This window comes from Elaeis guineensis, chromosome 1 (assembly GCF_000442705.2).
Source record: "Elaeis guineensis isolate ETL-2024a chromosome 1, EG11, whole genome shotgun sequence".
Taxonomy (NCBI): domain Eukaryota; kingdom Viridiplantae; phylum Streptophyta; class Magnoliopsida; order Arecales; family Arecaceae; genus Elaeis; species Elaeis guineensis.
In genome coordinates this window covers 13166366-13191172 of record NC_025993.2, presented here as the reverse complement: position 1 = coordinate 13191172, position 24807 = coordinate 13166366, and the positions used below count along the sequence as shown (strand labels likewise).

Sequence of the window (24807 nt, the reverse complement as noted above, 5' to 3'; positions counted from 1 at the left end):
AGCAAATCCCGTGGCAGCCTGCTGACACCTATTTTTCTGGCTCTGATAATCACTACTTTGACTCCGACGCCATCCATCATGATGGCTCTAACAGCCACGATCCTGACACTGATAGGTGCCAACCACTTGACAGGCTTTCTCTTATAAAAGAGAGAGAGAAAGGGAAAAACAAGGAGATTCTTTCTTCTTCTCAATGGGGGACTCTCGTTCTCATCATTTTCTTCCTCTTCTGATGTTCTCCCTCTTTGATTGCCACTGACTTAACTGTTGGAGGGTCTACCATTGGAGAACCTCTATCTTATTCTCCGATGGTTAGGCTTTCTTTGTATGTGCTCGGGTCTGACTGACTTCTGCCTACCTCGACGATGTGCGGCCCTTGATCATAACCATGCAGGCCAGTTACGTCAGCCGCTTCTGCCACTTTGATCCGGCCAAAGAGGAGCAGCAGCAATATGCACAAAATAAAATCTTGAGAAAGATGCTTTTTTTGAACAATGGATAAGAACTAAGTGGGCAAAGGAACAAGCAATCAAGAAAGCTGTTACTATTGTTTCGATGTCTTCGTTTTGGAATACTATCCGTATGAGCCTTAAGTTTTCTGTTCTTTTGGTTAAAGTGCTTCGATTGACGGATGGAAAAATTAGACCAGCCATGAGATACATTTACGAGGCTATGGATAAGACTAAAGATGCAATTGTTAAGTCTTTTAATGATAATAAACAACAGTATAAAGATGTCTTCGAAATCATTGATGAACGATAGGATTGTTAACTTTATCATCCCCTGCATGCCATTGGACATTACTTGAATCCAGAATTTTTTTTTGTTCAAAACCAAACATTCTGCAAGATGAAGAGGTGGTAGGAGGCATAATTAAATATGCAGAAAAGATAGTTCCAAGCCATAATGTTCAAGATAAGATTAGTACACAGTTAGACAAATATTAAGAAGCGAAAGATATTTTTGGATCAAATTTGGTTACCAGACATAGAAAGACTCAATCTACATGGATTATTACATACTACAGTACTATTTTTTTTTTCATATTTTACTAATTTACTCTTATTTTTGTATTTCAAAACTTAATTTAGCACTTCTTTCAACCAACAGTTGACTGGTGGCTTTCTTATGGGTCTTCAACTCCAAACTTGCAAAAATTTACTATAAACATTCTTAGTCTCACTTGTAATTCTTTCGATTGTGAAAGAAATTAAAGTGTATTCTCACAAGTTTGTCCTAAATTAATAGATGATTTCAGGAATTGCAATTTGCAAAGTGCAAACTATTCTAATTATTATGTTTTGTTTCAATCTTTGTAGCTCCACACCAAAAGAAGGAATAGGCTTGCTCAACAATATTTGAATGATTTGATCTGGTGTTTGTCAAGTATAATCAAGCATTGATGCATTGATATAGTAGATGAAATCATATTGACCTTATATCATTAAGAGATATTGATGATTGTAATGAGTGGTTGGCTGGAAGAATAAAGCGAGTTCATATAGATGGGAATGATGAACAAGAATAGGTATTTAGTAATGGTGATGATGGTTTCACATGGGATCTTGTTGCTGAAGCTTCTAGAGCTTATGAGCCTACTTATCACGCTAGAGTTAATTAGTGTGAAAATATCTGTCAAAGGGAGAGCTTCAAAATTTAGAAAGCATTTATTTGATTATTTTTGGGTTAAAGATAGATTTAATATGCTGGATTTTTTGCTTATATCTAGACCTTTTTCAGTTTTTACTTTTTAATAACAGGGTGCTAGTTTTTACTTGTTAGAATTTTTGTCTATAGCTAGTTCTCTATTTTTTTATTTTTGACGTCTGACTTCTCTTAGGCACACGCCTATGCCTTGCACCTTGACTCCAGGGACCTTAGTGCCTAGATGCGCCTAGGGCTTTTAACAACACTGATATCAAAAAAGCTTATAGTATGTATCACTTGGCTATACATTTAGTATGTATTATATGATTATATAGTATATATCGCTAAAGAGTATATGCTAAAAATGAGGAACAAAAAGGATGTCTTATTCACGAGACTAATAACTCCATTAGTAGAAAAAATCTTTTGATTTTTAGGCTTATTTTTTAGGATTAGTATTGAGAGAAATGTGACAAACTATGAAGCTTGCCCTATATAATATTTTATAGTGCCCGCCCCATATGATTTTTGTACATGTGAGAGCCTCAGAGATCATAGGGCTTTCTAGAGATTTTGCTAAACAATTGTTTCATTCTACCGATGGTTGACGTGTCGAAATTAGTTTTGAAAGGATTCTATAAAGCCTACAAGGGGTCTAATCACGTCGAGATTGACAAATTTGGATCCGACCAGCTTGAAACTAATTTTAAGTTAGAACTAGAAGATCAAGCCTAATTTTTTAATCATTGTTTCGAGCTTGAATCGAACTTAATTCAAAACATATTGAATACAAGCCTAAGTGTTAGGTTTGATTGTCAAAAATCGAGCTAAAAGAAATAAAAGCTCAAATCAAGCTTGGTTTGAACTTAAATTATAATTTGATTCAAGCTTTATTTGAACTTAAATTATAATTTGATTCAAGCTTTATCCAAGACTTGGTTCAAGCAAGTCACAGCTAATTGATTCTAAAAACAAAAAAAATATGTTGGTTACAACCTTAATCTTTTTCTCAAAGAAAAAAAATTAAAGCCATGATCAAGTAGTTCATTATCTATAATATATAATTTAACATCATATAATATATATGTGTTTATGTTGGAGCTTTATCAAGTCAAGCCTAATAGAGTGAAGATAATTTGTTATAAAGTTAGACTTGAAAATTATTTTTCCAAATATCATTAAAAAACTAGCATTTCAATATGGAGAGTAGTGAACACTTAAATAGATCCTCAATTAAATTTGTCATTGGCAACAAAAATCTCTCATGAATTCTTCTAGATACAAGACTGTTAATAGATTTCAAATGTCCCCCAAAATAACTCACTTGTTTAAAAAAATTTTAGACAAAATCACCAATAATTTTAAAAAAAAGTCCTATTATTACATTGTAATATATGTTCCTAGATATTTGCTAGAGATAATTTACTGAATTGTTGTGATACTTTTTGAATGTTTATTGAAAAAAAATTATTTTAATATGGAGAACAATGAAGAGGTAACAACAATTATTGCTCTTTTATAACTTGATGATTTAATAAAAAAGATAAAAGGGCTAAATGATAGGTATTAGATTTTTTTTCCCCATTTTCTAGGTGGAAAGAGTAATAAGAAAGATAGAAGAAGAGCTAAATTATAGATATTAGATTTTTTTTCCCCACTTTTTTAGGTAGAAAGATATCGTGAGAAAGCAAAAAAATATATATTTGTTTATTTTTTAATTGGATTGGATCTCTTCTTGATTGATAACCTAGATGCTTTATAAAAAATGCAAATAATTCCTATATAGGCTAAAAATGCCTAATGCATAAATACGTCTAGCACTCCAATTACATCCTCTTAATTTGTCATTTTGGTTGAGATCCTTGCTTGCTACAAAAATTACTTTATAGCAATATAATGAGTGATATCTTTGCAACATGCGGTGCTATCTTTACTATCGGCATCAATAACCATTCTTTATCCTAGAGCTATCAAGACGGGTCGGCCCATCCTAACCCGTCACAGCCCATCTCTAAATAAGGCAGGGTGGGTTGGCTCGTTTAACTGACGGGTTGAAAAAATTCCAACCCAACCCATCATGGGTTGTGGGTTAAATGGACCAACTTGTCAAATTTTCAAAAAAAAAGACCCTGGTGACGATGGCAGTCGGTAGGGTGGTCTTTCTCCCGAATGAGGCTGAGGTAGACGAGGCAGTAAAGGAAGGTGGCGAAGTTGGTCTTGTAGCCGATCTGTGCCATAATCGATGCGAGAGGCATTGCCAAAGGAGTCAAGGAGGTAGGAAAGGAGCTCATCTATGGCGGGGCGGAGCTCATCGGAGGGGAGGATGGGGAGGAAAAGGGCGAGGACCTCGACGGAGAGGCGGGCATGCCAAGGCCCAGGATCGATAGATGGGGTTACTGTAGCGGGCGGGGTGGGGGAGAGGGGGGGATCTCATCGATCTAGGAGGTTAGGGTTTGGAAAAAGGAGAGGAGGGAGGTGAAGGTTTGGGAGAGTGGGGGGATGGGGTCAAAGAGCTTGCGACCATGAACGAAGTGGGAGAGGGCAGCGACGAAGCCAAGGAAATGGTGGCTGAAATTGGAGGAGTGAAAGCAATGAATGTCATCGGGAGAGATGTGCTTGGAGGGGGTTTCAAAGTGGTTAGTGTTGGGAATAGTGTCCCAAAGTCAATCGTCAGTCTGTTGATGGTTGGGCTCATTTTTGTATATGTACATGAATTATAAATTAATAAAAATTATTTTAGCATTTTTCATCACAAAATATTTCATCTTCTAATGAACTCCTACGTTGTGGTGAAGTCCTTAGGACTATTTAGACTCGACAAAGGAGCATTTGTCATTTAGTCCTTAAATCTGTTCGTGATCAAATGATACGTTGTTACCAAGGACGACAATATTTATCTAGCATAGGTCGTTGTGTGCCATATAGGTTGATTGTCCTCTTAACCAATGAGTGTGGAGACACTGGTATGGCATACAGGTGAGATATAAGGGTACATCTGCACTGAACGTGATCGACTCCGGAGCTATTTCTGCTATCAAGATTTGCTCTGATAGAATATGGGTATAAATATCCCTCCGACCTGAGATCGCCATGGTGACTTACAAGCAACTCAGTGCACTTAGGCACTAGACTACCTGAATTTCTAATTCAGTGACGGAAGGCTGCTGGGTGAGTCAAGTACTTGACTTGTTGGTGCATGTGTCAAGATGGGATTGACCACTCCAGTTTAGGAGCTGTGTACAGTCGTGTTTCAATTTAGCAAAATCTTGACCAGGGTAGTCCTTGTGAGGAGTCATAGGATTGTTTGAGTTGAGTACGATTCGGATGATCTGATCAGGGTTGACAGTTTAACCCTGAGTCGTCCTAAACACAGGGGTCAAAAGGATAAATTATACAGTAACCATATTCATGTAGGTTCTGAGTGTTGCGATTGTGACTCTTCGACCTATCCGGACGTCGGATATCATTGCTAGATGGTCACTTCGATTAGTACAAGAATAGGTTCCTGTGCTACCAGCTTAGGTTCGAACCTGCGGAGTCACACACATTAGAGGTTCCTATCTGATCTGATGACTGGTGTAGAATCTTACATGTTTGGGACTCAGTGATCAAGAATCAGGATTCTCTGATCACGAGTTCCACACATTATGGGTACTGGGGTCAAGAGTCCCACTGGTTGGAATTTTTCGATCAGGATTACATATCGATGAATTCTGATGTCCGATTGCCCATCGGATTTGGACTCAATATTTATGAGATATTTAATTAGTGATTTGAATGCTAATTAACTCAATTTGATGGAGTAATTATTTTTGGATCAAGTCCAATTGAATTGAATTCAGTTGGGTTTGACCCGATTAGGTTAAGAGTTGACCTAATCGTCGAGATGGTTTGGTTCCTAATTTGATCAGGGGTTGAGCTTAGTCAATTTTTGATTTGATAAAAATTTTATTAAGCCTAATTAAGCTTAATTTAGTTGAGTTTAAATTAGTCTAATTGGACCTAAATTATTTGGTTCAATTAGGTTGGTTTAAATAATTAAACCACCTTGACCCAATCTCCATGCGCCACCTCACTTCTATTGCACCCATTTAAATTCATGAGAAGGAACTTCTCATGAATTATTTTCTCACGTCAAGCCCTCTCCATGCCCCACTTTAATGTGTCAAATGAATGGATAAGTATGATTGGTTGGCCATTCAAATTTAAAATAAAATTTGAATTTGAATGGGCAATCAATCTTTGCACTTTATCCCTTTTTTTACGCTCCATTTATTACATGAGAAAAGTTTCTCATAAAATCTCTCCATACACAATTTAAGCCACACCTCACGCCTTTAGTGGATAAGGGATGAGTTGGTATCCATTTGAATTCAAAATTTGATTTGAATTCAAATGTGCAATTACTCATCTTTATCCTTTTTTTTAGATAAGACATTTGATGTTGTTATAAAAGGAGGAGAAGAGTGGGGCGTGCAAGAAGAAGATTTTTAAAAAAAAATTTTGGGGCGTGAGAAGTCTTGTGCGTGAGAAGAAAGTCCATATCCTTCCAAGAGAAAAAGAAAGAAAAGAAAGAAAAGTGGGTGCAAGATTTTCGGTGAGTTTTCTAGAGTTTTAGCCTGGGGTTCGGGAAGTGAGAAAATGAGCTACGAATGTCATGAGCCCATAAAATCTCAGAAAGATCTTCAACATCCTCTCAAGCATGTCTGTTGACGATCTGGAGCATCCAAAAAATTGACAGACATCGATCGAAGGAGTTCGATCAGCATCGACCGTCAAAAGGGCTCTACAACGAGCTAGTACTCGTGAGGAGTCGATCTGATTGAGAACTTCATGTGGACGATCTGCAGAGGTCAGACACGCGGTGTGGTTGTATCGCGATGATCAGACTCTCCCAACAGTGATCAGATTGCGGCGATCTACTATCCGCACAAAGGTATTGTGTTCTGAACACATTACAATAAAGTGTTTATTGTTCTAATTCGAATTTCAAATTTAAATGCATGCATGCTATATATCATATTTAGATCCTAGTGTAGGATAAATTTATATTAATTAATTAAATTAATTAATATTTTTTCACTGTAAATTCATAATTTTGAAAAAGTTTTAAAATTATCATTTTACCGCTACACTGAATTTTCCCTTAATGGAATCAGAGTGGGTTCTTAGATATGATATATATGTTTGCTTGCATAGATTAAGTTGTAATCTAAAAGTTTAAATTTGAAAATTGAAATTTAAAATTTAAAATTTGAATTTTGAAAGTTGTTCGAAATTCAAAATTCAAAAATTTGAAATTCAAAATTTGAAATTTAAATTTTGAAATTTGAAATTCAAAATTTAAAATTCAAAAATTTGAAATTCAAAATTTGAAATTCAAAATTTAAAATTTGAAATTTGGTTGAAATTTCATATTTGAAATTCAAAATTTAAAATTCAAAATTTGAAATTTAAAATTTGAAATTCAAAAATTTAAAATTTGAAATTTATTTGAAATTTGAAATTCAAAATTTAAAATTTAAAATTTGAAATTTAAATTTTGAAATTGGTATATTTAGATATACTGGATCTAAGTAGCAAGTAATCGAATTGTGTTGGTTGCCATGGCCATCTGGTCATAGGAAAAAAGCAGGGTTTAAAGGCCCTCTCCTCCCATTCGATGGGGTCTCCTATGGCGGTAGGGGTGCCGCTGCAATTATATCCCATGCAGATGAAGCAGCGAAAGGAATTAATTGTAAAGGTTCAATTATGAAATTTATCATGAATGTGTTAGATTAGATCTAAAGAAATATTCATGATTTATTTTGATTGAATTATTTTCTATTATGTAATTAGCAATAGGATTGCTATTTATGAAATGTGCTGATCTATTTGCGAAATGAGTCAACATATTTGGTGAACAGAAAATAAAACCTTTCAAATTTGAAAATTATTTTCGAAATGCCAAACCCTGACCCATCAGCCCAAATACTTAATTAAAAGAATTAAGTGTTGTCTAGTAGGTCTAGAATTGTGAATTAAGATCTAAGACAATTGCATAAACTTATGGGTCAATGGGTTTGATGGATTAGGTCCATAATTGGGTTAGACCTAAGGTTAATTTAAAGAAATGGACTAAATTAGAGTAATTGGTCAAATCTAATCAAAAATTGAATTAGATTAGGTCAAGGATACTCTAGACTCAACTCCAATAGTTGTAGTTGAAAGGGTCCATGTCTTTAACTAGACCTAGATGGACTTAATTCATGGCTACGCGGTGGAACCCAATTTACTAAGTTGATCAAATTGAAACTAATGAACCGGTTGGTGTCTAAGATAAGTTTGGCAGTTTGACCAGTAGTTTTTAAGCGAGAGCTACTCGCAGTGATTCGATCTCTGACGGGTTAATGGCATATCTCCACCACTGATCTCACTTACCTGGCCAACCTGGTGAATTAGATTTTGATTAGATCACTTGGTGATTAGGGCTCACCCATGTCATTAGGTAAATCAGTTTGACTGATTTAGGTGCTCCTAATGCCAGCTTTAATTAAATCTTTTTTTTTATTTGACTTGGTGAAGTCAGTGGGAGGATTGAAATTGGCTAGATATTTTTTTCTCATCTATCTTTTAATAAAATCCTCAAAAATTATTAGGTCCCTAAAAATGATTAAGTTATATTGATAACTAAGTCATAGCCTCCCATTAAGTGAGTGATAATGAGTCAATTAGTTTAATAATCATTGGAGGCCCAAAGGCCTAGTGCTTATTGACTAATGAAATTATCATTCATAATATGATAATTTGGTTTGAGTCTTTCTGATGGTGGTCAGGTTGTCCAGCCAAAGTCGGGCCTGATCATTTATTAGTCCGATTCATCAAATCAAATCATGTTAATGGTTGGACCTAACCAGATCTTTTCAGTAGAGGCCAAAGCCTACTAATTAGGTTCTGAGGCAAAATCAATTACTAGAAGTTGTTTAGAGAAATAACTAGTTATGAACCTACCCATAGATGCACATGGGTTGACCAACCAAAGTTGGGCTCGTGTGTAGTCTGTGTGGATTCGAGTACCCACTAAGGAATTAAAGTAATTTCTCGAGTTGGAGGTTGAGGCTACCAGTTTGTAAAAATACTGGAAGAAACTTTAGACTAAAGTCCAAGTCTTTAGTATTTATAATTTATGTACTAATAGAGGTCTGATTTTCTTTTATGCAGCTATGGCCACTACCCTGTCCCTCCAGTCATTATTAGATAATGACAAGCTCATGGGACCTAATTTCGATAGCTGGTATCGAAAATTAAAAATCGTCCTTAAGCATGAGCGGATCCTTTATGTAGTAACGGATCTGGCATCTGAGAAGCCAGCCCCGAATGTTAGAGGGACGGTCCGAGATACTTATCAGAAGTGGCTCAACGACTGCATCACTGTTCGGTGCATTATGCTGGCGGCAATGAATGATGAGTTCAGCCGCAGGTTCGAGAATGCCCAGCCATAGGAGATGCTTCAAATGTTGAACGACTCCTTTGGCACGCCTGACGATGTTGAAAGGCACAAAACTAGTTGTGCCATTTTCAATGCTTGGATGAGGGATGGAGCCTTAGTCACTGATCATATACTGTACATGATCGAAATGATTGAGCGCCTAAATAAACTAGGCTTTCCCTTGCACGAGCAGCTCGATAAGGATGCGATCCTTAATTCATTGCCCAAGTCCTTCCTCCCCTTCCTTACTCATTTTCGGATGATAAAGCCTGCAGTGAACTACCACGGCTTGTTAGGGTTGCTGCAGAACTTTGAGATGGATCACCAGCTCCATAAAGAGTCGGTGAATGTTGTTGGAGGGTCTTCTTCTGGTCGTCGACCCTTTAAAAAAGGGAAGAAGAAGAAGAATAAGAAGGTGCAGCTGCATACTGGGACATCTGCACAAGGTCAGACCAAGAAGCGCAAGCCCGACCAGAGCCAGACGGAGTGCTTCTTTTGTAAGAAGCAGGGGCACTGGAAGAGGAACTGTCCTCTATACATTGCTTCCCTGGATCCGAACAGGCCAAAGAAGAAGTAAGGTATTTATATGATAACACCTTACAACTTTTCCATTTGTGATACTATTGCCTGGGTATTGGATACCGGAAGCCCTTATCATATTTGCAATTCGATGCCGGGTCTGCAGGTCAGTAGGAGATTTGATGAAGGCGAGAGATTCCTGAACGTTGGAGATGGAAGCAAAATTTCAGTTCTAGCATTAGGAATCATGAACCTTGTAATCAATTCTCGAAATATAATTCTGAGTGAATGTCACTATTGTCCAAGCTTTTTATTAAATATTATTTCTGTAGGCCTTTTGGCCATGAACGGCTATCAATTTTTAATAAAAAGAAATATTTATAATATCATTTTGAATGGTGTTACAATATTTGTTGGACAACTTAATAATGGAATTTACTTTCTATCACAACTTGTTAATATGGTTCAAACCTCCGGCAAATGCCCTAGAATAGATAATGTGTCAGAAGTCTACCTTTGGTACTGTAGGCTAGGTCATATCAATAAGAATAGGAAAAATAGGTTGGCTCAAGAAGGAATTCTTGAAGTAAGTGATTGTGAATCACTTCCAACCTGTGAGTCCTGTCTTCTTAGTAAAATGACCAAATCACCTTTTACTGGAAAAGGTGAGCGAGCCAGCGAACTCTTGGGTCTGGTATATTCTGATGTATGTAGACCCATGAGCGCAAGTGCAAGAGGTGGATATTTCTACTTCATAACCTTCACAGACGACCTATCGAGGTATGGATATGTCTATTTAATGAAGCATAAGTCGGAGTCATTTGAAATGTTCAAACTATTCTGAAATGAGATAGAAAAACAAACTAGAAAGTGTATTAAAATTCTTCGATCTGATCGAGGAGGTGAATACCTTTCCAATGATTTTCTGACATATCTTGGAGAGAATGGGATTCTCTCTCAGTGGACTCCTCCTGAAACACCACAACATAATGGTGTATCTGAAAGGAGGAATCGGACCTTGTTGGATATGGTTCGATCCATGATGGGGTTTGCTGGTCTGCCGATCTCTCTTTGGGGATATACACTCGAATCGGCTTGTTACTTTCTAAATAGAGTTCTGAGTAAGTCTGTAACCAAAATGCCATATGAGATATGGATAGGACGTAAGCTAGTACTCTCGCACCTTAGGATTTGGAGATGTCCGGTTTATGTTAAACGTCTAATTACGGACAAGCTAGGACCTAGGTCTGACAAGTGTAATTTTATAGGGTACCCAAAAGAGACCAAAGGGTATTACTTCTACCTAGCTGATGAGCAAAAAGTATTTGTCAGCCTTAAGGCAATCTTTTTGGAAAAAAAGTTTCTTGGTGAAAGGACTGTTGGCTCTAAGGTCGAACTTGACGAAGTTCGGCAGGTGAAAAAATCGACACAAGTTGCTGAACCTGAATTGGATTTGATTAGATCAGATCCGGAGCCCATTGTTCAAGCACCCTTAAGGCGATCTGGTAGAGTACCACGTTAACCGGACAGATATTATGGTTTCTTGGTCCAGGGCGGTGTTCCTATCGAACTTGATGAAAATGATGAGGATCCGATCACCTACATGGATGCAATACAGAGATCCGACTCTGAGAAATGGCTAGAAGCCATAAAATCCGAAATGGAGTCCATGAAGATCAACGATGTGTGGACATTGGTTGACCCACCCGAAGGAGTAAAATCCATAGGGTGTAAGTGGATCTTCAAGAGGAAGAGGGGTGCAGATGGAAAGGTGGAAACCTATAAAGCCCGTCTGGTTGCCAAGGGATATCGTCAACATTATGGTATAGACTATGACGAGACGTTTTCTCCTGTGACAATGCTCAAATTCCATTCGGATTATGCTTGCGATAGCTATCCATCTGGACTATGAAATATGACAGATGGATGTGAAGACAGCTTTCCTAAATGGAGAGCTGGACGAAGAAGTGTATATGATACAACCTGAAGGATTCACGTCCACAGATGAGTATAAGGTGTGCAGACTATAGAGGTCCATTTATGGACTTAAGCAGGCATCACGGAGTTGGAACATACATTTTGATAAGACGATCAAGATGTATGGCTTCGCTAAGAACGGAGAAGAGCCCTGCATTTATAAGTGGGCTAATGGTCCAGTAGTAGTATTTCTTGTATTGTATGTGGATGACATTCTCTTAATCGAAAATGATGTCCCTGCATTACAGGGAATAAAGATTTGGCTTTCGTCACAGTTCTCCATGAAGAATCTGGGAGTAGCTTCCTACATCCTAGGGATGAGGATCTATAGGGATAGATCTAAAATATTGCTTGGTTTATCTCAGTCCACGTACATTGATACTATGCTGAAGAGGTTCAGCATGGAGAATTCCAAGAAAGGCTATCTTTCGATAGGCCATGGAATTTCTCTCTCGAAGAGGGATTGTCCGACAACACCTCAAGAGAGAGAGCGTATGGATAGAATTTATATGCTTCATCAGTGGGATCTATCATGTACGCCATGACATGTACACGATCAGATATGGCATACTCACTAGGGGTAGTGAGTAGATACCAATCTGATCCAGGAGAGAATCACTGGAAGGTTGTTAAAACCATCCTGAAGTATTTAAGAAATACTAAGGATCAGTGGCTTATTTATGGTGAATCGGACTTGAGACTTATAGGGTTTACAGACTCTAGTTTCCAATCTGATCACGATGACAGCAAAAGTGTGTCGGAATTTATTTTTACCCTTAATGGTGGGGCTATATGCTGGAAAAGTTTCAAGCAGCACACAGTGGCTGATTAAGTTTGCGAGGCGGAGTATGTCGCTGCATCAGATGCTGTCAAAGAAGCGGTGTGGCTGAGAAAATTCATCACCGAGCTCGAAGTAGCACCCTCCCTTGTTGGTCCAGTTCTGCTCTACTGTGACAGCTCTGGAGCCATTGCTCAGGCGAAGGAACCAAAGGCACACCAACGGACGAAGCATATTCTGCACCGCTACCATCTCATCTGAGAAATTATGGATCGAGGTGATGTTGATCTTCAGAAGATCGATAAAAAAGAGAACCTGACCGACCCATTCACTAAAGCCATTGCGGTGAAGGAGTTCGATAACTACAAGTCGAAGATAGGTATTAGATACTGCACCGATTGACTTTAGGCCCAGTAGGAGATTATTGGGAATAGTGTCCCAAAGCCAATCATCAGTCTGTTGATGGTTGTGCTCATTTTTGTATATGTACATGAATTATGAATTAATAAAAATTATTTTGGTATTTTTCATCACAAAATATTTCATCTTCTAATGAACTCCTATGTTGTGGTGAAATCCTTAGGACTATTTAGACTCGACAAAGGAGGATTTATCGTTTAGTCCTTAAATCTGTTCGCGACCGAATGATACGTTGTTACCAAGGACGACAATATTTATCAAGCATAGGTCGTTGTGTACCATATAAGGTTTTGTCCTCTTAACCAATGAGTGTGGAGACACTGGTATGGCATACAGGTGAGATGTAAGGGTACATCTACACTGAACGTGGCCGACTCCGGAGCTATTTCTGCTGTCAAGATTTGCTCCGATGGAATATGGGTATAAATATCCCTCCGACCTGAGACCGCCACGGTGACTTGCAAGTAACTCTCTGCACTTAGGCACTGGACTACCTGAATTTCTAATTCAGTGACGGAAGGCTGCTGGATGTAGTCAAGTACTTGACTTGTCGGTGCGTGTGTCAAAATGGGATTGACCACTCCAGTTTAGGAGCTGTGTACAATCATATTTTAATTTAGTAAAACCTTGGCCAGGGTAGTCCTTATGAGGAGTCACAGGACTGTTTGAGTTGAGCATGATTTGGATGATCTGATCAGGGTTGACAGTTTAACCCTGAGTCGTCTTAAACACAGGGGTCAAAAGGATGAATTATACAGTAACCATATTCATGTAAGTTCTGAGTATTGCGATTGCGACTCTTCGACCTATCCGGACGTCGGGTACCATTGCTAGATGGTCACTTCGATTAGTACAGGAATTGGTTCCTGTGCTACCAGCTTAGGTTCGAACCTGCGGGGTCACACACATTAGAGGTTCCTATCTGATCTGATGGCTGGTGTAGAATCTTACATGTTTGGGACTCAGTGATCGAGAATCAGGATTCTCTGATCATGAGTTCCACACATTATGGGTACTGGGGTCAAGAGTCCCACTGGTTGGGACTTTTCGATCAGGATTACATATCGATTAATTCTGATGTCTGATTGCCTATCGGATTTGGACTCAGTATTTATGAGAGGTTTAATTAATAATTTGATCACTAATTTACTCAATTTGATTGAATAATTATTTTTGGATCAAGTCCAATTGAATTGGATTCAGTTGGGTTTGACCCGATTAGGTTAAGAGTTGACATAATCGTCGAGATGGTTTGGTCCCTGATTTGATCAGGAATTGGGCTTAGTCAATTTCTAATTTGATTAGGATTTTATTGAGCCTAATTAAGCCTAATTTAGTTAGATTTAAATTAGTCTAATTGGACCTAAATTATTTGATTCAATTAGGTTGGTTTAAATAATTAAACCACCTTGACCCAATCTCTATGCACCACCTCACTTCCATTGCACCCATTTGAATTCATGAGAAGAAACTTCTCATGAATTATTTTCTCACGCCAAGCCCTCTCCACGTCCCATTTTAATATGTCAAATGAATGGATAAGGATGATTGGTTGGCCATTCAAATTCAAAATAAAGTTTGAATTTGAATGGGCAATCAATCTTTGCACCTTATCCCTTTTTTTACGCTCCATTTATTACATGAGAAAAGGTTTCTCATGAAATCTCTCCATGCACAATTTAAGCCACGCCTCATGCCTTTAGTGGATAAGGGATGAGTTGGTGTCCATTTGAATTCAAAATTTGATTTGAATTCTAATGTGCAATTACTCATCTTTATCCTTTCTTTTGGATAAGACATTTGATGTTGTTATAAAAGGAGGAGAAAAGTGGGGCGTGTAAGAAAAAGATTTTTGGAGAAAAACTCTGGGGCGTGAGAAGTCTTGTGCGTGAGAAGGAAGTCCATATCCTTCCAAGAGAAAAAGAAAGAAAAGAAAAAAGTGGGTGCAAGGTTTTCGGTGAGTTCTCTAGAGTTTTAGCCTGGGGTTCGGGAAGTGAGAAAGTGAGCTACGAGTGTCGTGTGCCCACAAAATCTCAGAAAGATCTTCAACATCCTCTCAAGCATGTCTGTTGATGATTCGGAGTATCCAAAAAATCGACAGACATCGATCGAAGGAGTTCAATCAGCATCGGCCGTCAAAAGGGCTCTACAACGAGCTAGCACTCGTGAGGAGTTGATCAGATCGAGAACTTCGTGTGGATGATCCGCAGAGGCCAGATATACTGTGTGACTGTGTCGCGACGATCAAACTCTCCCAACGGTGATCAAATTATGGTGATTTACTACCTGCACAAAGGTATTATGTTCTGAATACTTTACAATAAAGTGTTTATTGTTCAAATTCGAATTTCAAATTTAAATGCATGCATGCTATATATCATATTTAGATCCTAGTGTAAGGTAAATTCATATTAATTAATTAGATTAATTAATATTTTTCACTATAAAATCGTAATTTTGAAAAAGTGTTAAAATTATCATTTTACCCCTGCACTGAATTTTTCCTTAATGGGGGTGGTGAGGGGGACGGGGAGGGGCTGGGGGATGGGGGCGAGGATGATGGCATTGGTCTAAGAGGGGGCATTGATCGCCAGGGCATGGATCAAGCGATAGGCCGATGTTGGGGAGGCATCAGTCCACGAGGGCAGGGAGGCCATGGAGGCAAAGGGTCCACCGCAGGCACAGCAGACTGACTGTGGTAGCGGCGATTCGACGTCGATGATGATAGTGAAAAAAGATGGAGGGGAGGAGGGCTCATCGTTGGCTATTTATTTTATTTTTAATTTTATTTTTTGAGAAGCGAAGGAGTGTTCCGATGGAGAGAATTGAGCAGAAAGAATGAGCAAGGAAGAGATAGGAGGACATGGCAACATACTCCAGAGAAAAGGTGGGCCAGCTCGCCCCAACGCATCAATCTAAATGGGGCAGGTAATTTAACTTGCTTTTAAATGGGTTGCTAAAATATAAACCCAACCCACCCCATTTATATGGTGGGCCGAGCCAATCCGACAGGCCCATCCAAATTAACAGCTCTACTTTACCCCCACCCAAAAAAGATATAATACCATATCCTTTTACTTAAATAAGGTCATATAAAGGAAAGAGGTTCCAAATTAGGAGCTATATATAGCCAACCACAAGGTAGGCTTGGTTAAAGTATATTTTTAGCTCTATATGGCCAAGCACAAAATCATTTTTAGTATCATTTCTCCACACATTATTTCTAAATCACTGTCCTGAATTTAAAAATTACTAAAGATTATCGATAAAATCAAAATTGTGGAACAAAAGGTCACTCACCTACAAGAAAAGGTGTCAAAATAAGTAGTGTAATTCCACCTTCAAGTGACATATACTTTTATATTTGGGCAAAAATTTTAAGATAATAAAAGAAGTAATGACATCAATTTTGAACAATCTTAGAAGGAATAAATGGGAATTACATTGATAGGTCTATAGACATGGTGATGGAATGCTTGTAATATTTTAGTGCTCAGGCCATGGTGGCAACAACACTAGCATGAGCTTGTTGGGCTATATATAGGGCATAAACTGGTATTTACATGCATCATGTACGACTTGATTTACTAGATGCACAGGTGCATCAACATCGCTAGCTTACCATTGAAGGCTTATTCTTATACACTTGGGTGACATGAAAGGAAACCAATAACTTCTCTAGATATATCTTCATATAGTTGTCCATATAGCTTTAACTATTTTATGGTATACATGACATCCACATGTAAGGTATATACGGGAATATATACAGAAAAGATGATTAACCATATCAAGGGTAAAATTTGTTGGGATGCGCAGGTGATTTCATGCATGTATTTTGAAACTTTTTCAAAAAAATTACAGCAGAAGACTATTAGATTAATCAAATTAATCTAACATGCATATGATCTAATCATCAATTCAATATATTCTAGGATCTATGACATGTTATGTTGCATATAAAATCTAAAAAATACAAAACATAAAATCAGCATACGTGCATATGAGCAGTAGATTATATCTACTTCTAATCTGAGTTCAGAACTCAGTATCTGAGCACGGATCGACGATTACCACTATTGAGAGACATGGTAGAGAAAATTCTTACTAGTTGCTTGCAGCCACACATGCATTTGGTCTCTACGAAAAATTCACTCGAAGTCCCGATCTGATCGATCTTCTCGAAAGTGCTAGCTAGCATGAAAAACTTCTTCTTGGCTGATCTGGATCTTTTCTTCAAATCTCTAAAATCTTTCTCCAGATTGAAGAAACTTCTAGAAGAGATGAAGAGGTAAAAAAAAGATAGAGAAGAAAATAATTTTTTCTTATATTTTTCTCTTTTTCCAAATCCTAAGGATCAAAAATATAAAATTCAGATTTTTGCGCACACACCAAGAGAGAAGACTCTCTTCTCTATTTTTCATGCCATGAACCATGCCCCAAGTCCCTCCACATGAAGAACTCTTCTTCTAGTATCTTACACATGCAAAAGAAATCACAAAAGTCTCTTTTATAGGCATGTAAAGAGGTGGGGTGAAGAGTCCTAGTGATCATGGACTCTTACAGGATTTCGCCTTCCTTCATAATTTCATATCCCAAAACATACCAAAAGAATATGGGATGCCCTTCTCATATTTTTTCATGATAAATCAGTTCTCTAGTTGATCTTTCAAAAAAAAAATTCTCAAAATGTAGCACATATAAGGAGAAAAAAATTTATTGGAGTGGAGAGGTGATCTGGATAAGAACAGATTCTCCTGATAAAAAATATTTCAAAATCCAATTTCATAACCTTCCTTTTATCAAAACCAAATCAGATTTGGATGTAGATAGAGAAGGAAAAGGATACTTTTGTGTAAAAAAATCTCACACAAAATAATTTTGTGTGTGGAGATATGTGGCATGCAAACTGGGTTGGCGCAAGGGAGAAGAGTCCTATTCCAATAAGGACTCTAAGTTTCCTTATTTGGATCCAAATCAAATCACATATAGTTTAGTCCAAATAAAATATATAAAATCTAATCTAATTAAGTTTATAAATTTTTAATCAAATCTCAATCAAATTAGAAATTGATTGAATCAAAGTTCTGATCAAATTAGGAACAATTCTCCCTTAGCGTTAGGTCATCTCATAACCTAATCAGGTCAAACTTAATTGAATCTAATTCAATTAGATTTTATTTAATCCTCTTTACTTAATCAAATTGAGCTAATCAGTAATCTAATTATTAATTAATCCTTTATTAATTTATTAATACTTGATGAATTAGTTTATTGCAACTTTTGTATAAGGTTAATCATCAATTGAATTGATGATTAAGCCCTTGAACGATTCTCAATCGTTGATTAGCCACATGATCAGTTAGAAATTTCTTTTGAGTGTGACCCCATAGGTTCGAACCTAAGTCAGTAGCACAGGAGTAACTTTTTGAATCAATCGATGTTAGTAATGGTGACCCGATGTCCGAATAGGTCGAATGATGGCGAAGCAATATTCAAGAACCTATTGGCATATGGTTATCATATAATTCATCCCTTTGATCCTAATGCTCAAAGATGATCTAGGATTTAACTGTCAATCCTAGATAAGTCATTCACATTATATTTTAATCTTTTTTAAATCCATCACATGGATTATCCGAACCTAGATTTTGCTAAATTGAAATACACTAATGCATATCTCCTACAAATTCAAAGGGGTCAACCTCATTTTGACTCATGCATCGACTTGACAAGTACTTGACTGTATCCAAAAATCTTCCATCACTAAATTAGAAACTCACTTAGTCCGACATCAAAGTACAGTGAGTTGCTTGTAAGTTACTATGGTGATCTCAAGTCGAAGAGACATTTATACCCAAATCCTTCACGAGCTACCCTTGACAGCAAAGTGCTCCGCAGTTGGTCATGCTCAGTGATGATGTACTCCTACATCTCATCTGTATGCCATACCAGTATCTCCACACTATTTAGTTACGAGAACAATCAACGCATATGGCATACAACAACCTGCACTTGATATTGCTATCATCCTAGTAATAGCATACCATTTGATCACGAACCAATTTAAAGACTACGCGATAAATCTTTTTTATCGATCAAAGTAGTCCTAAGAACTTCATCACAACATAGAAGTTCGTTAGAAGATGCAATCTCATGATGAAAAATATCAAATAATTTTTATTATTTATCAATTTATATACATTTATAGTTAGTATAATCGTCACATGATTGGCTTTAGGATATATTTTCTAACAACTCCCACTTAGACTAAAGCCAATCAGTATAGTGTCATTTACACATTTTTGATTTATCATCTCAGAACTCCTAGATATCGAGGCTTTAGTAAATAGGTTGGTCAAATTCTTCTTTCCGTCGATCTTTTAAAGATTGACGTCAGCTTAACAGATTTTTCGAATAAGGTGGTAGTGACGCAAAATACCTAGTAAGCTAATGGGACTTCGGCTCCTTGGCATAAGCTATGGCTCCGATGCTGTACAATACAGTAAGACCATCATCAGAGGGTGCCACTCCTAGCTTGTCAGTAAACCTGTACAATCACATAGCTTCATTACAAGCATCGAATGCTGCAATGCATTCTACCTCGCAATTTGAATTTGGCTATATTGCTCTGCTTGGAACCTTTCTAACAGATTGCTCTATTATTTAGGGTAAGGATGTATTCTGATACATTCTTACTATTATTATGTCCAATCAAAAATTGGAGTCACACTCTATAAGTTTTTAAGTCAGATTCTCCATAACCGAGTCATCGGTCCTTAGTATTTCTTAAATACTTAAGGATAACCTTCCAGTGATTCTCATCCGAATCTTGCAAGTATCCACTTATTACCCTAGTGAGATACCATATTCAGTCTCATACATGATGTAATGATAGAATAAATTCTACTCATTAACACCCTATGTATGTTGGACTGAGAAAATCCAAGCAGTCTCTTAGATCTATCTCTATAGATCTTTATCATTAGGATGAGAGATACTTTTCTCAAAGTCCTTTATGGAGAATAATAATAATAGCAAAATTTTTATTTTCTATAATGTAAGAAATATCATTTTCGATTAAGAAAATTTCATTCACATATAAAATAAGAAATACACTAATATAACTATTAACTCATTTGTATTTGTAGGGTTCTTCTTTGTTCTCAACGAAGCCATGCATTTTGATCACTTTTCAAAATACATGTTCCAACTTAAAATATTTAGCATTGCCACAAGATAAAATATCTCGTTATGGTCAATATCATAATGTTGACAATATTCTTAGGTAACTAGACAAGCTTTGTAGGTCTCCATCTTCTCGTCTGCGCTACTCTGATCCTTTAGGGATCCACTTAAACTCTATGGATTTTATTCTTTCTAGTGGATCAATGAGTGTCCATACATCATTGATCTTCATAGACTCAATTTTGAACTTTATAGCTCTAAGTCGCTAATTGGAGTCGGACCTCTACATGGCATCTATGTAGGCAATCAGATCCTTATTATTCTCATCGAGTTCAATAGGATTACGTCTCAGATCTAGATATCGAAGTGTCTATCCGACAGATGCAATACTCTATCGGATCTTCTTAATGGTGCTTTTATAATGAGTTCTAGGTTTGATCTAATCAAATCTGATTCTATGAGTTTACTAGATTGTGTCAGTTCTTCTACCTGTCGAACTTCATAAGTTTCATATTAAAGACATAAGTACCTTCACAAGGTACTTTTTTCTAAAAAGAATGCCGAACAACTCTTGTTCTTTAGCATGGTAAAAGTTATATCTCCTAAATTTTTTGAGGTACCCTACAAAATAATATATATAGGATCGAAATCTAAGCTAATCGATCTGCAAATGCTTGACATAAAATAAATACTCCAAATCACAAGGTGAGAAAGTATCAGCTTATGCCTAGTCTATATCTCATATAGAATTTTTGTGACTGATTAATTCAGAATCTAGTTCAGAATATTACAAATAGTCTTAAGTGCATAACCTTAAATGGAGATTGACAGACTTGTAAATTTCATTATGGATCGAATTATGTCTAACAAAGTCGATTTTAATAAAAAAGAATCCTATTCTCTTCCAGATATGTCAAAAAAAAAAACTCATCAAAAGGCATTCTCCTCTTTGATCCGATCGAAGAGTTTCAATGCTCTTTCCAATTTTTTCTCTATCTTATTATAGAATTATTTGAATATTTTAAATAATCTAAATTTATGATAAACATATTCGTAGATCCAATACATCAATATGTATTAGACTTAGAACATCATTGGTTCGTTCATCTTTTCTAACAAAAGATGACTTGGTCATCTTACTAAGGAGATAAGATCGACAGGTTGATAATGATTCACACTCATTAACTTCAAAAATTATCTCCTATTGATCCTATTCTTATCTAATGACCGAACCTAAACTGCCAAAGGTAGGCTTCCATGATATTATCTATTATAGGATTTGTTTGTTGCGTACATTGCAGTAACAGGCTGTGACAATTCATAAATGTCATTTCTTAGTTGTCTACATGATTTTGACATCATTCATAATAAAATCATAAAATCATTAGACAATAGTGACAATCACTAAAATAATATTGTTGGAATTGAAAATAAGCTTGACGATTTCTAAAATCTGAATTAGAATATGACTTCCAACTCCAACGTTCAGAAATCTCTTACTGTTTTCAAACTTTCTACTAATCTAAAGTCATTGCAATAATTTGCATGAACTTTCGATATCTAATATCTAGGTAGTAGTATCACAGATAGAGAAATTATAAGATATTATCATATAAGTATCTTGTCAGCAATTCTTTGCTAATTTCTCTTCATTTGCCTATTTGGATCAAGAAACTTTACCAGACCAGATTAACTTTAGACTCTTTTGTCAGTTTGGACTCATCAACCCAAGCACGACTCTCTTACACCTTTTTTTTTCTCAAAAGATTGTTGTCCCACTGAAGACACATCTTCAGCGATGCAATAGAACTTCTTCAATACTTGAAAATTTTCTCCCACTAAGCATCAAAGAATTTACAACTAAATTTATGTTCTTTGTTGCTCTAAAAAAACCCACATAGTGATACGATCATTTGGCCACTTCTGATAAGTGCCTTTGATCACATCTTGTGTATTGGATATGAAAACATCAGGTGCTGGATCTATAATCATATTTAAGATCCATGCATGCTCTAGAACTATTTGCAACTTCCAATACCATCTATCGAAGTTGGACCCTATAAATAAATCACTGTCAAACAGTGAATGGAGCAACGGACATCTAGCTATAACTAAAAGAAAAATACAAGATCTCTGTGTTTATGAATTGATTAAGCCTAAAGACTTAGATTTTAATCTGAATGTTCTCCCACTATTTTATTCAAATTGATAGCCTCTACCTCCAATCCGAGGAATTACTCTAATTCTTTAGCAGATACTAGAATCCACACAGACTGCACATGAGTCCGACTTTGATCGGATCACCCATGTACATCTATGGGTAGATTCTTAACCAATTATTTTTTTAAATAATTTTTAGTAATTGATTTAACCCCAGATAACTTTTCAGTTGACTTTGATCTTTTCTGCAAGTTTTGGTTATGTCCAACCATTAACATGGTCATACTTACGAATCTAACTACCAAATAATCAGGCTTGACTTTGACCGGCTAACCTGACCACTTAACAGAGAGACTTGATTAAGTTATCATCTTATTGAATGATAATTTTAATTGCAGATGAACACCAAACCTTTGAGCCTCCAATGATCATTATACTAATAGACTCATTATCACCTAACTTAATAAGAGGCTATGATCTAGTTATCCCATTACTAGCTCATTTTATGGACCTAATAATTTAGAATATTTAATCAATTTAGAGAAGAGATGAGAAAAGATCAACCAGTAAACCATAATTCTTCTACTGATTTCATCAAGTCATTGAATTGAATCAGGGTCATACTAGTTGAAATGCCACCTAGATCAGTCACATTGATCAACTTTAATTGTATGCATCAACTTGAATTACTTAGTGGTCTAATCAAGATATAATTCACTAAATTGTCCAGGTAAACGAGATCGATGGGAGGGTCTGCTAAGCTTGCCTTAGACACCATAAAATGGTCAGGTAAGCCACTCTCAATTAAAAACCACCAGTCGAAATGCCAAACTTACCTTAGACACCAATTGATTAATTAGTTTCAATTTGACCAACCTAATGATTTGGGTTCAACTACTGAGCTACAATCAAGATCTATTTATTCTAATCAAAGATTTGGACTGGACCATCTACAACTATTGTATTAGAGAAATTCTGATTAATCTAATTCAACATTTGATTAGACTTAATCAATTTCTCTACATGGTCAATTAATTTTTTGATTCTAACCTTAGGTCTAATCTAATTAAAAGGACCTGATTTAAGCTAACCCATGCCTCTATATTTTATGCAAATGACATTAGATCTTTAATCACAATTCTAGATCTAATCGATTCTATACTTAATTCTCAATTAAGTTTCAACATCAACATGAATTTAGGTTCAAGTTTGAAATAATTTTAATATTTTATTTTTGTAAATAATTTATAATAAATTTTATGTAAAATTTTTTATTCTAAAATTAAGTCGACTCAATCAACATTGAGTCAGCTACTTAATGAGACTGAGTCAACTTAGTTCAAAATTGAGTCAGCTCAGTAATTGTGTGAGCACGATTCAAGAAGTTTCAGATCTAAAAATTCTTGCATAATACTAAAATAAAATCAATCATAATACTTTTAGATTATATCTAAAATTTTTATGATTTAATTTTTTTTATAATTAAAATAATTTTAATCACATAAATTAGATGTCTTATTTTTCATACAACTTTATATCACATGCAACAAATCTAGGATTTCAAAATCTAAAATTTTATAGAAAAATAAGTTCTTCCTTTTGCATCTTGTTCATAAGATTTAATCATGTGGCACCCCTACACGCCATAAAAGCATCCCATCGAATGGGAAGAGAGGATCTTTATATCCTTTTTGCTCCTATAACTGAATGGCCTGGTGATCAATCCAATCCAAGTACTTGTTAATCAGATTATCTAATCTAATCACATATCACATATGCATGAATTTAGATCTAATCTAAATTATATCAGATCTGATTATAATTTTAGATCATATCTAAATCAGATCATAAACATCACATGCATGATATAAAATTAGATTTTATCAACGATCAGCACAAATTAGGATAACTTTTTCACTGTAAGGGATAAACCCTACAACAGGATAATCTTATGTCAGTTTGTGCGATCAACTATTAATTAAATTTAGATCAAAATATCATATATCATATCTAAATAGAATTAAAATTTGGATTTAATATGCACATAAATCATATCATAACGAATCTGGCTCTGATACCATTGTTGGGATGCATAGGCGATTTCATGCATGTATTTCGAAATTTTTTTGAAAAAATTACAGCGAAAGACTGTTAGAATAATTAAATTAATTTAATATGCATATGATCTAATCATCAAATCAATCTATTCTAGGATCTATGATATATTATATTGTATATAAAATTTAAAAAATACTGAAGATAAAATCAAAATGTATGCATATAAGCAGCAGATCACATCTACTTCTAATCTGAGTTCAAAACTCGATACCTGAGCATGGATTGATGATTATCTTATTGAGAGATATGGTAGAGAGGATCCTTACTGGTTGCTTACAGCCACACATGCATTTATTTCTATGAAAAATCAACTCGAAGCTTCGATCTGATCGGTCTTCTCAGGAGTGCTAGCTCGCACAAAGATCTTCTTCTTGACTGATCTAGATTCTTTCTTCAAATCTCTATAATCTTTTTAGAGGTTGAAGATAAATTTTTGAAAGAGATGAAGAGGTAGAGGAAAGATGAAAAAAATAATTTTTTCTCATATTTTTTGCTCTTCCCAAATATGAGGACCAAAAACTTGGAATTCAGG

General features: G+C 36.0%; 1 pseudogene; it reads right to left on the bottom strand.

The window, feature by feature from the left end:
- Positions 1–3761: 3761 nt before the first annotated feature.
- LOC140855691 (serine/threonine-protein phosphatase 2A activator 2-like) overlaps positions 3762–24807 on the bottom strand; it is a 49992-nt pseudogene continuing 28946 nt past the window's right edge.